Raw genomic sequence first — 11128 nt, 5'->3', positions numbered from 1 at the left:
GGCTGTCCCAGCATTAGGCTCGCTGCCTGCAGCTGCTGTTGGGGAAAACTGGTGTTCTAGGGGTGCTGTTTAGGGTGAGCTTAGGGTTGGGCTGAGGGCTGCTGCTGTACCCTAACCCTTCCTGGTACCCTGTGTCCTGTCCTTCCTACCCCTAACCCTCAGTGTCAGCTCTCCACCTGTCAAGTCCCCCCCTCTTTGCCCCTCAGCCCACAATGTCTGTGTGTCACCCCAAGCCCCCGACACTGTCCTGTGGCCCCCTAACCTCCACCGTGCACACTCCACCTGGGTAGGGGTGATTTTAAAAGTGAGGTTAAGGGTGGTGTGAGGGCTGATAAACCTGACACATCAGACACCCCCCACTTTGTCCCTCAAGGCAGCCCCTGCCACTCAGCCTCCTTGTGTCACCCTCAAGTTCCCACCGCAGCCTCTCAGCGTCTCTGTGCCACCCTGGAGCCCCCCTTTTTACTCCTAAAGACCCCTTCTGCCTCTCAGCTGCCCCCACGTTCTGTGTCACCTCCAGCCCCCTCCCCTCAGCCCCAGGTGCCTTTGTGACACAGCACAGCACACAGATGTGGTCCCTGCCTGTTTTATTTGGGTGTTGTCCTGCTGTGAGGGCCGCACTATCCCCACGAGTCCAGGCTCCCAAGTGCTGCTGCAGGGAGTCGCAGGTGGGCAGTGGGGAGTAAAGGGGTGGAGAAGGGGCCGGCTGGGGAGGGGTGAAGGGAGGAGAGAGGGTGGGGAAGGGGCGGGCTGGAAGTACAGGTAGTGGTGAGGGGTGGAGACGGGGACACAGCAGAACAGGGCTGAGGGGAGGAGGGGAGGGGGCACCCCATACATCCCAGACCAAAGCTACAGCACAATACAATTCGGAATGCAGGGGCAATGCCGAACACCAGCTAAAACCTGACATCAGGAACCTGGGGGGGGTGAGATTTCTTTCCCAGGGAAAAGGGCCGGTCTTTGTCTCCAGGGGCTGTGGCCCTGAGTGGCCGGCTGCCTGCAAAATATCCGAACGGACGAGGATATGTCCCAGACCCAACCTGCCCCCACCTCAAACCTGTGCTGCCCTGAAAGTCCTAAGGGAACCCTACAAACTGACATCAGGAACCTGGGCTGGACACTTTTCTTTCCCAGGGAAAAGGGCCGGTCTTTGTCTCCAGGGGCTGTGGCCCTGAGTGGCCGGCTGCCTGCAAAATATCCGAACGGACGAGGATATGTCCCAGACCCAACCTGCCCCCACCTCAAACCTGTGCTGCCCTGAAAGTCCTAAGGGAACCCTACAAACTGACATCAGGAAGCTGGGCTGGCCACTTTTCTTTCCCAGGGAAAAGGGCCGGTCTTTGTCTCCAGGGGCTGTGGCCCTGAGTGGCCGGCTGCCTGCAAAATATCCGAACGGACGAGGATGTGTCCCAGACCCAACCTGGTACTGCCTCCAGCTCAGGCTACCCTTGCAGTGCCAAGTGCCTCCTACAAACCGACATCAGGAACCCAGGGTGGTGAGTTTTGTTTCATAAGGAAACACACCAGCATTCATGTTCAGGGGCCAGTGACCCTGAGGCCAGGTGCCTCCTGAAATTGTGAACGGCGCAGGATGTCTCCCACACCCAACCTGCCACCACCTCTGACTTGGGCTGCCCTGGCAGTGCCAAGCACCTCCTGCAAACTGACATCAGGAACCTGGGGTGGTGAGTTTTCGTTCCCATGGAAAATGGGCAGCATTCAGGTCCAGGGCCCTGTGGCCCTGAGTGGGCTGCTGCCTCCTAAAACTCTAAACAGCACAGGATGTCTCCAAAAGGCAACGGGCCACCATCTGCTACTCGGGCTACCCTGGCAGTGCCGAGCGCCTCCTGCAAACTGACACCAGGAACATGGGGGTGGTGAGTTTTGTTTCACAGAGAAGAGGGCCGGCATTCATGACTAGGAGCCCATGGCCTTGAGTGGGTGGACGCCTGTGGAAATTCCGAACAGTGCGGGATATCTCCCAAACCCAACCTGCCGCCACCTCCAATCTGAACTGCCCTGGCAGTTCAAAGTGCCTCCTACAAACTGACATCAGGAACCCAGGGTGGCGAGTTTTCTGTCAGAGGGAAAAGGGCTGGCATTTGTGTCCAGGGGCCTGTGGCTCTGAGTGGGCTGGCGCCTCCTGAAATTCTGAACGGCAAAAAATTTTGTTCCTTTAAGTTTGAAACTGGGCAGAAATGGTTCTGAAATACTTTGTTTCTGAATACTTTGAACTGAAATACTTCGTTTCTGAATACTTTGAGCTGCATTGTTGCACTGTACATTAAGGTTGTGCCTGAGTTGAAGGGGTTAAGCAACTCTTTTAGAAGGGTTTTAACTTGAGCCGGTGTTTGTGGGCTGTCAGAGCTGTAATAGAGAGAGCATATTCTAAGTTGATTCCCTAGATTTGAGGTACAGGGGAGTTGTGTGGTTTTCCCCCCGCATTGTGGTAATTTGATTCTCGAGACTGTATAGTTGTGTCTGTAGAGATTTTAAGATTTTGTTTGCAACAAGTGCAGCATTTTATGTGGAAAACCTACAGTGTGGGAATTTATGTACGTTTAAAACAAATTAAAAGAATTGCAGGAATTGCCCCCCCCTCCCGCCCCGTTTGTGTTTGTAGGCATATCAGAGCTTTTGCTGTAACAGGGACAGTCTTTTCATTTGCTTTAATTGTGGCGAGACAGATCCAAAGAGTCTGTTTACCTCAGTACTTTGGACTTGATCTTGGGGAATGTGTGCAAAACAATATTGTTATTCTACAAGGCAGCAAAGTGAGTGTGCCCTGTATCAATAGAAACAACAATTTTGAACCACAGATTTTAAAGTTACTGTGTTCAAAATCACACTTAGTACGTGAAGATTCAATTGTGCAGGAAAAACTAGGAAAGGACCGTAAAATTTTATAAAACAAATTTTAGGTACAACGAATAACAATAAGTAGCTCAAGTGTCCTATAAATAAAATCAGAAATCAGAAGAGACCACATTTGGTAGAGGTTGCTCGTTTGAAGAGCTACCCTTGTGAATCCTGGGTTTGTTTTTGCTGTATTCAGTGTAAAAAGTCATGGTATACACAGGCATTTCCATAGAGAAGGCTGAGACAGGCACTTTATCATCTTAAAGAAAAAAAGGCTACTCAGACAGCTATAAGGATTTTAGTAGCAACTGGTCGTGAGGAGCAAGGAAATAACAAGTTGTTGGAGAAAAATGGAAATTAAGAAAATAGAATTTATAGTAGACATGGGGGAAACCTACTTTGTATTAAATAAAGCCTTAATGTCTGTAACAGATAATTATGTTATGGTAAGGGGAGCGGCTGGCCAATCTGAAAAAGCATATTTTTGCAAACCATCAAAATGTAAACTTGGGCAACAAGTGGGCATTTATAGGTTTGTGTAGCAGTTAAAAGCAAAAGATGGGGAGATTATTTTGGAGGTAAAGGAAAATAATGGATCAGGTATCTTCTGAGGTGTGGGCTTCTAACATACCAGGAAGAGCAAAGAATGCACCCCCAGTGCAAGTTAAGCTTACAGAAAGGAAACAACCAGTTAGAGTTAAACAATATCCCTTAAAGAAGAAAGAAGAGATTAGTCCAGTAATGAAATTTTTTTTACAGACAGGGCTATTAAAAGAGTGTCAGTCTGAGTTCAATATTCCTATTTTACATGTTCAAAAGCCTGATGGATCTTACCAAATAGTACAAGATTTAAGAGCTGTTAATAAGATAACTGAGGATTTATACCCAGTGGTTGCCAACCCCTGCATTTTGTTAACCTGTTTAACAGCTGGATTAACCTAATTTACCATTTTCGATTGGAAGGGTGCCTTCTTTTGCCTCCCTCCTCATGAAGCCAGCCAGAAAATTTTTGCCTTTGAATGAGAAAATCCCAAGAGTGGGTGTAAGAATCAGCTCACATGGATGGTATTAATAACAGCCCCAGGATATTCAGAGAGCAACCTACAAGAGATCTAGAATCCTGGGCAGCTTCATCAGAGGAAGGACAGCTGCTGCAGTAAGTAGATGGCCTCCGGATAAATACCAGAACCCAAGAGGCATGTGTGGACTGGATGGTAAGCCTCCTGAACTTTTGGGTTTACAAAAATACTGAGTATTTCAGAAAAAGGCTCAGGTAGTAAAACAAACAGTCATCTCCCTGAGTTATGAGGGCAGTGCTGGACAAAGACTCTAATGCGAAACAACAAGGAAGCAATATGCCAAACCCCAAAACCCCAGACAGTAAAGGACTGCAAGTGTAGAACTATGAACTGTTAGTTAAACCCCTGTATGCTCTAATCAGGGAAGGAAACAGAGATCTCCAATGGACGAAAGAAGCCGTACGACCCTTCGGCCAGCTAAGGAAGGCCCTCATGTCAGCTCGAGCACTAAGACTTCCGTATGTGAGTAAACCATTCCTGTTTTCTCAGGGAAATTGCTTTGGGAATACTAGCGCAAGATCTGGGCCCGTGCCACAGGGTGGTTGCCTACCTCTCTAAGCGGCTGGATGCAGTGGCTAAGGGATGGCCAGGATGCCTCAGAGCTGTTGTGGCGGTGGCAGTGAACATCCAAGAAGCACGCAACTTCACCCCAGGCCAGAAGATCACTGTGCTAGTGTCCCACACCGTGTCTGCAATGCTGGAAGTAAAAGGGACATTGGCTCTCCCCACAGAAATTCTTGAAATACCAAGCCATAATGGTGGACCAAGATGATGTAGAAATTGTGGTAACTAAGATTGTGAACCCAGCTTCTTCCCTCAGTGGTAGTATGGGAGAACCGGTGATCCAGGATGGCCTGGAGACTATCAAAGCTACCTACTCCAGTTGCCCAGATCTGAAGGACACCCCTCTCAAGGACACCGGTTTACTGATGGAAGTAGCTATGTCATCAGCAGAAAAAGACATGCTGGGTATGCGGTTAGCACGAGCCGAGCAGTAATAGTGTCTAGATCATTACCGACTGACACCTCGGCACAGAAGGCTGAAATAATTGCCTTAACCTGGGCTTTAGAGCTGGCAAAAGGAAAGAAAATCAATATTTACAGATTCAAGGTATGCATTTGGGGTAGTCCATGCGCATGGAACCATCTGGAGGAAAAGAGGACTGTTGAACTCACAAAGAAAAAGCATTAAATGTGCAGAAGAGATAATAAAGCTGTTGGAGGCAGTCCAGCTGTCATGTACATCAAGGCACATGAAAAAGTGAGCTCTGAATTAGAAGAAGGGAATGAGCTGGCAGACAGAGAGACAAAAGAAGCAGTTAAAGGTGAGGTAATTGTTGAGACAGCTGAGGCAGCCTTAATCCTAGATGGACACATTTCTATTGAAGGTAAGCCAAGATACAGTAAAAAAGGAAAAAGGCTTGCTGAGAAAGTAGAAGTTATAATCAAGAGGGGTAGGCTGTTACAGATGCAGAGAAAGGAAAGCTGGTGATCTCCTCTTACATGCTATGGTCATAAGTGAAAGATGAACATGAGAAAACACATTAGGGAATAGATGCCTTGTATAATTACTTGAAAAAGAGAATCCTAGCCAGAAACTTGCAAAATACAGTGATTCAGGGGACTCGCCTATGTAGCCTTTGCCTCCAAACTAATCCCAAAAATATTCCTAAACCAAAGCTTGAACAAATTAAGAGAGGACATGAACCTGGACAACAATGGCAAATTAATTTTTCGGAACTGCCCAGGAGAGGGGGGTATCGATACCTATTGATATTAACAGATACTTTTCAAGGTGGCCAGAAGCTTTCCTTACTAGAACTACCAAAGCACAAGAGGTAACCAAAGAATTGTTATGAACCAGTACATTGTACAGCCTGGGGATTATGTATATCTTAGGTCTGTTGCAGAGAATATTCTGGAACTGCAGTGAGAGGGACCATTCCAAATGCTCCTCACCACCTTTACTGCAATCAAGATTAAGGAACAAAATGCCTGGATCCATCCTTCCCAAGTGAAGAAACTCTTGAGTGACTTTAGAAAGTTATACCAGTTATTTTATAAACTAAAATTAAAACTTTCTCGAGAAAATAAATAGAGTGTGAGTAAAATGATAAGCATAGTGATATAATCCTCCCAAAGAATAGAAAGGATTGTAGTTGTAATAGATAATCAGGTAGGTGTAGCTTAGAGAGTTGTGGCATTTATAATTATTGCTATAACCACAGCTAATACAGTACCACTTATATATAATGTGACTGGTATATAAGTGCCAAGGGAAAGCCTATGATTTTGACTCTTGTAAGTCTCTGGATCAAATGCTACAAATTACAAATGCAACTGTGTAAGAAGGAAAAAATGTTCAAAGATATAAATGTGTGTACATCCAGGATGGATTTCATGAATCTCGTTAAGAATCATAAATACTGTTACAAATGCTTAACTAACTGCTCTGAGTTTAGGCTCTGGATACAGAGCAAAGTATTTATCACTTTGAAATGCATCCCATTAACCAGACAACCTTGCTCGTGTATACAGGTCAAGGTTGTGTCTGCCTCAGAATAGCATGCCCCACTCTAATAGTGGGTGAGATCACTGTGAAAGAAACTCAATTTAACTTGTGCATTTAGAACTTTGTCAAAATCGATTTTTCCTTTCAGGCACCTGTGGTATCATACCAACATATAAAGGCAAGTTTGATTACTGTCAAAGAAATATTACCTGTGTCTATAGGGATGAACAACTTTGGTAACACAATGTTTGAAACATCATGAATTAAAGGAAATTCTTAAAGAAAGTCAAGATGAAGGAAAGAGAACTCTGATTACATACACCATGACACAGAGACTATACGGAAAGTAATTAAATGATTGGAAAAAGGCCAATCCCATCATTGGTGGGATGTGCTTTTTGGGTGGTCTCCAACAGCAACCAGCTTGCTCTTGGTTAATCCAATTAAAACACAACTCCTCATACCATCCCAACTACCATGACTAAAACACATATTCTATACAAAAATGTCCTCTACCCTGCCATCAATTCCACATAAAACAAATAAATTACTCTCATCATATAGCACACCCATATCAAAAATCTAAATTGCCCTAAAACCTTAAAAATCATTACAAATTAACCCCAAAATAAAACCCCTAATCTTTAACTAACAAAAAACCCCAAAACCAAATAACACAAACTAAAAAAACTCCACCATAGAGCCAACTACCAGTAAAAAAACCACACTACACTCTTTTCACTAACAATTCTTATCACATCACAAAAATGAAACAAAAATAAAAAACAACCACATAGAAACCCACACAGCAAATCACAAAAACCACTAAAACAAATAAATCCAACCAACTTACTAAACTCCAAACCGTACAACAGACCCTGAATGTTACTAAAAAAAAAATAACCAGAACTCTACCTCTACACTAACTCACAAAGAGAAACCAATACTCTATAAAACCAACTAAAACAACCCACCAAACTAATTAATGATATAAAAAAATCTAAACCACCAAGAAATAAAAAAACACTGCCAAAATAAAAAAACTACCTTTAAAAAATCCACCATATAAATACCCATGTTCCCAAAATAAAACTAAGAAATAACAACAACCAAATACATAAAACTACAAAAAAACCCCTGACATTAACATCAACACAAAAATTATTCCTAACTCAATGAGCCCATAATGCCTCAAGCCATCAAAACAAAAATACCACCTAGAAATAAACACGAAGCCAAAAGATAAATGTAAACATAAACAATATCTCCCAAAGGATTCGTGACCACAAAACATACACTACAATCAAACAAACCAAATAAATAAAATCCCTATAATAAACAATAATGCAATTAACAATATTAAAAAAAACCCTCACTAATTAACTACAGGACACTACCTCAAACCACCAAAACAAACACTACATACTCACGCTAATAAATGCCACCACAACAGAATTAAAAACCTACCCTCTACTTCATGCTACGACCCATAGAAACCATTGCAAACCTTTAAAAACCTATCCTTTAAAAACATTATACCCCATCCAAAAAAAATCCAACAAAAAAAAATTTAAAAAAAACCCCTTGTCATCAATATCTGAACTAAGAACCATAACATTCAAGAAGTACACCGTGTCCCTTATCATACACCAACTACAAACAAAATAAAACGATACAAAAAATTTCTAAAAAACACCTCAAAACCACTACGTAAAAGAACTTTCGAAAATTGAAAGCCGCGCTCCCGGCACGAAAGCGGCTCCTCCGGCGGCTCCTCCGGCAGGCAGAGGCGGCGCCGCGCCGGGAGACCCCCGCCCGCTGCCCCCTCTGCCCGGCGGGGCCGGCACCGGGCCCGGGGCGCCCCGGCGGCGCCCGAGCCCCGCGCCCGGAGCGGACGGAGCGGCCGGCACCGGCCGGCACCGGCGCGGCGCCGCGCCGCCTCTCCCGCCCGCCGGCCCGGCAAAGCTCCCCTCGGCTCCGCACGCCTCGCAGCGGCGCGGCTCTGGCGGTCCCGCGGCAGCCCGGCCGCGCCAAACTCCCCTTCCCCCTCAGCAGCTCCCCGGGCCATGCCAGCAGCGCCCGCCACAGAACCTTTGGTGCCGGCCCAGGGGCAGAAGAAGCGCCCTCCAAGGCAGCGGCACACCCCGATTTCAACCCTTCAAACGCTGCGAGAGCTGCAGCTTCCTTCAGTTCAACCCCCGAAACCGACGCCACACTCAGGTGCTCACCTCACTTCAACGAGGGCAAATAAATGTGTTCTCCCCTTCCATTTCATCCCCTATATTAGCAGGAAAAGGAGTTTTCCTCAAATGATGGTAACAAACTAAAAGGAGGGACAGCAGGGCTGCCCCCTCCATTTAAACCTTAGGAAGATGAAAATGGTGGGGGGACTACCCTCAAATCAAACCCATCATACGACAATATTTTCCCCCCTTCCATTAAAAATAAAACACAGGGATTCCCTGTCACATCTGTGATATCCCTAACACCCTGGAAAAGGCAGGTTTTCCTTCAATCAATACCCTCAAAACCACACGTGAAGGGGGATCCTTCCCAGTTCAAACACAAACAATAATGGAAGAGAAGTCGCTTCCCACAATTTGAATTTCTTTTGTCCTCATAAGCTTTTTTTTTTTTTTTTTCCTCTGGGGCAGCGGGAAAGGATTGGCAAGAGGAAATTTAAAAGGGAAAGGAGCAAAGTGCCTGCTACAAATCCACACCGGGTCATCTGTTTGGCTGCTACTTCCCGGCACAAAGGTTTGTCCCTTTGCACCTCCTTTGAGCAATGCTCCACGTATCCAGGTGGGTATCCAGGCGCTCCCTCGGACCCTGTCAGAAGCTCTCACCGTCCTTCCATGAGTCAGCCCCCGGAGCCCACCATAAACTCCTCTCCTCCAGCATCTCCATGCAAAAGGGAAACGAGGCAAACCCTCTCCCTAAAACTGCCCTCGGCAGGAGCCACCCTCCTCATCATCCTCACAGCTCACACCTGGGGCTGCTCTGGATTTCTTTCCAAATGAATTTAGCAAAAAATTCCTATTCTTTACCAATACCTATAGAAACAAAACACCTGACACGTTTTAGTTTTCTACACACACTCCTCCCTGTGAATTTTGGGGCAGCTTTGGGTCCTCTAGGGGACGGCACCCAGCATGACCCCCCCTCATTAGCCACCCACCTGCTCCTCCACCGCAGTGTGGCTCCCCCTCCTAGGGACCTTAGGTTGCCCCAAATGACATCAGAGCCCTGAGTCTTCACCCCCTTTTCCTGACCCCAAAGAAGGCACAGAACGAGTCAAACCGCCCTGCACAGCAGCCCAGCACTTCCTTCCTTCCCTCTCCACGTGTCCATCCCCCCCGAAAGGGACTCTGCCGCAACAAGAAAGCCCCCCGAAGGGTTGAAGCTCCTGCCCAGCCTCGCTGTCACAGGCGAGGGGCAGAAAGAGGGAGTGGCAGAGACGGCGGGGACGCGGCACGGACGGCACGGCACAGAGCGGGGGCCGCTCTCGGCGCGATGCCGGGAAAGCCCCGGGTCCGGCAGTGCCGGGCGGCGTTTGGCCGGCACGGGGGGATCCGCCGAGAGCCTCCGGCCCCGTGCGGGGACTCCTGCCAGGGCCCAGGGGCGCCGCGCCGGGCCCCGGCCCTCTGGGCTTTATTCTCCGGCGCCCCGAACCCCGCGGCTGCGGGGAAAGAAGGAAAGGGGCGACGGGAAGAGAGGAGGGCTAGCAGGGCATGAGAAAGGGTAGGGAGGGAGGTCGGGCTGTGGAGGAAAGCGGGAGGGGAAGAGGGACGATGGACAGAGGAGGGAGAGAGGAGGAACAGAACGGAGTAGCGGGATAGGGAAAGGACAGGAAGGAGTGAGGGGAGTGGGGAGTCGGGTTTGGGAGGAAGAAGAGGGGAGGGTCTGGGGGACTACGAACAGGAATACGGGGAGGAGGAAGGGTAGCAGGGGGATGGGAGGGGAGGCCGAAAAGGGAGGGAAAGGGGTTGGCTTTGGGGAGAGCAGGAAATGGGGGAAAGAGGGAGAAAGAAGGGGAATACAGAGAGGAGGAATGAGGGGTAGAGAGAGGTACAGATTTACTCCATCCTTTGATCCTGACTGAAGCTCTCCAGCCCAAAGGCCAGTTCTCACAGATGCAATGTAAGCAGACAACTACTACAGATGTTTGCTTTTAAAGTAAAAATTTTTATTACATCTGGCTAAATGATCAAAATATATACCATGCTACAGACTGCTGGGAGCAAGATTCATCCCTGAGAACCATCACACTTATATCCTCGAACATTTCAACTTCAATGTGAATATTGTAGGAACTTCCTGAATGCCATTCCCTAATACAGCAACAAGACAAAGTCCTCACCCACCCTGGATCTTCAAAAAGTAGAGTACAAGGTTTAAGCAAGCCTTGTGGCTTGAGGGGCATCATCTGCCCCAAAAGCCCAACTCTGCATCCAAATGAAATGAATATCACAAACCATTCAATGAACACCAGATGCACCGGACACTATCAGCTTGGCCCTGTAACTAACTCAGCAATAGAAAAATGTGAGCCCGGAGGTCCCATGAGAAAGTGCAAAATGTACTGAAAGCTGTTTCTAGAAGGTGCCCACGTCATTATTTAAAGGTGTGGCTCAATTAAGGAGCAATACCAATAAAACCCACAGACAAAAGGCCTGTT

This window comes from Anomalospiza imberbis, chromosome 15 (genome assembly GCF_031753505.1).
Source record: "Anomalospiza imberbis isolate Cuckoo-Finch-1a 21T00152 chromosome 15, ASM3175350v1, whole genome shotgun sequence".
NCBI lineage: Eukaryota > Metazoa > Chordata > Aves > Passeriformes > Viduidae > Anomalospiza > Anomalospiza imberbis.
This window is presented reverse-complemented; position numbering follows the sequence as displayed.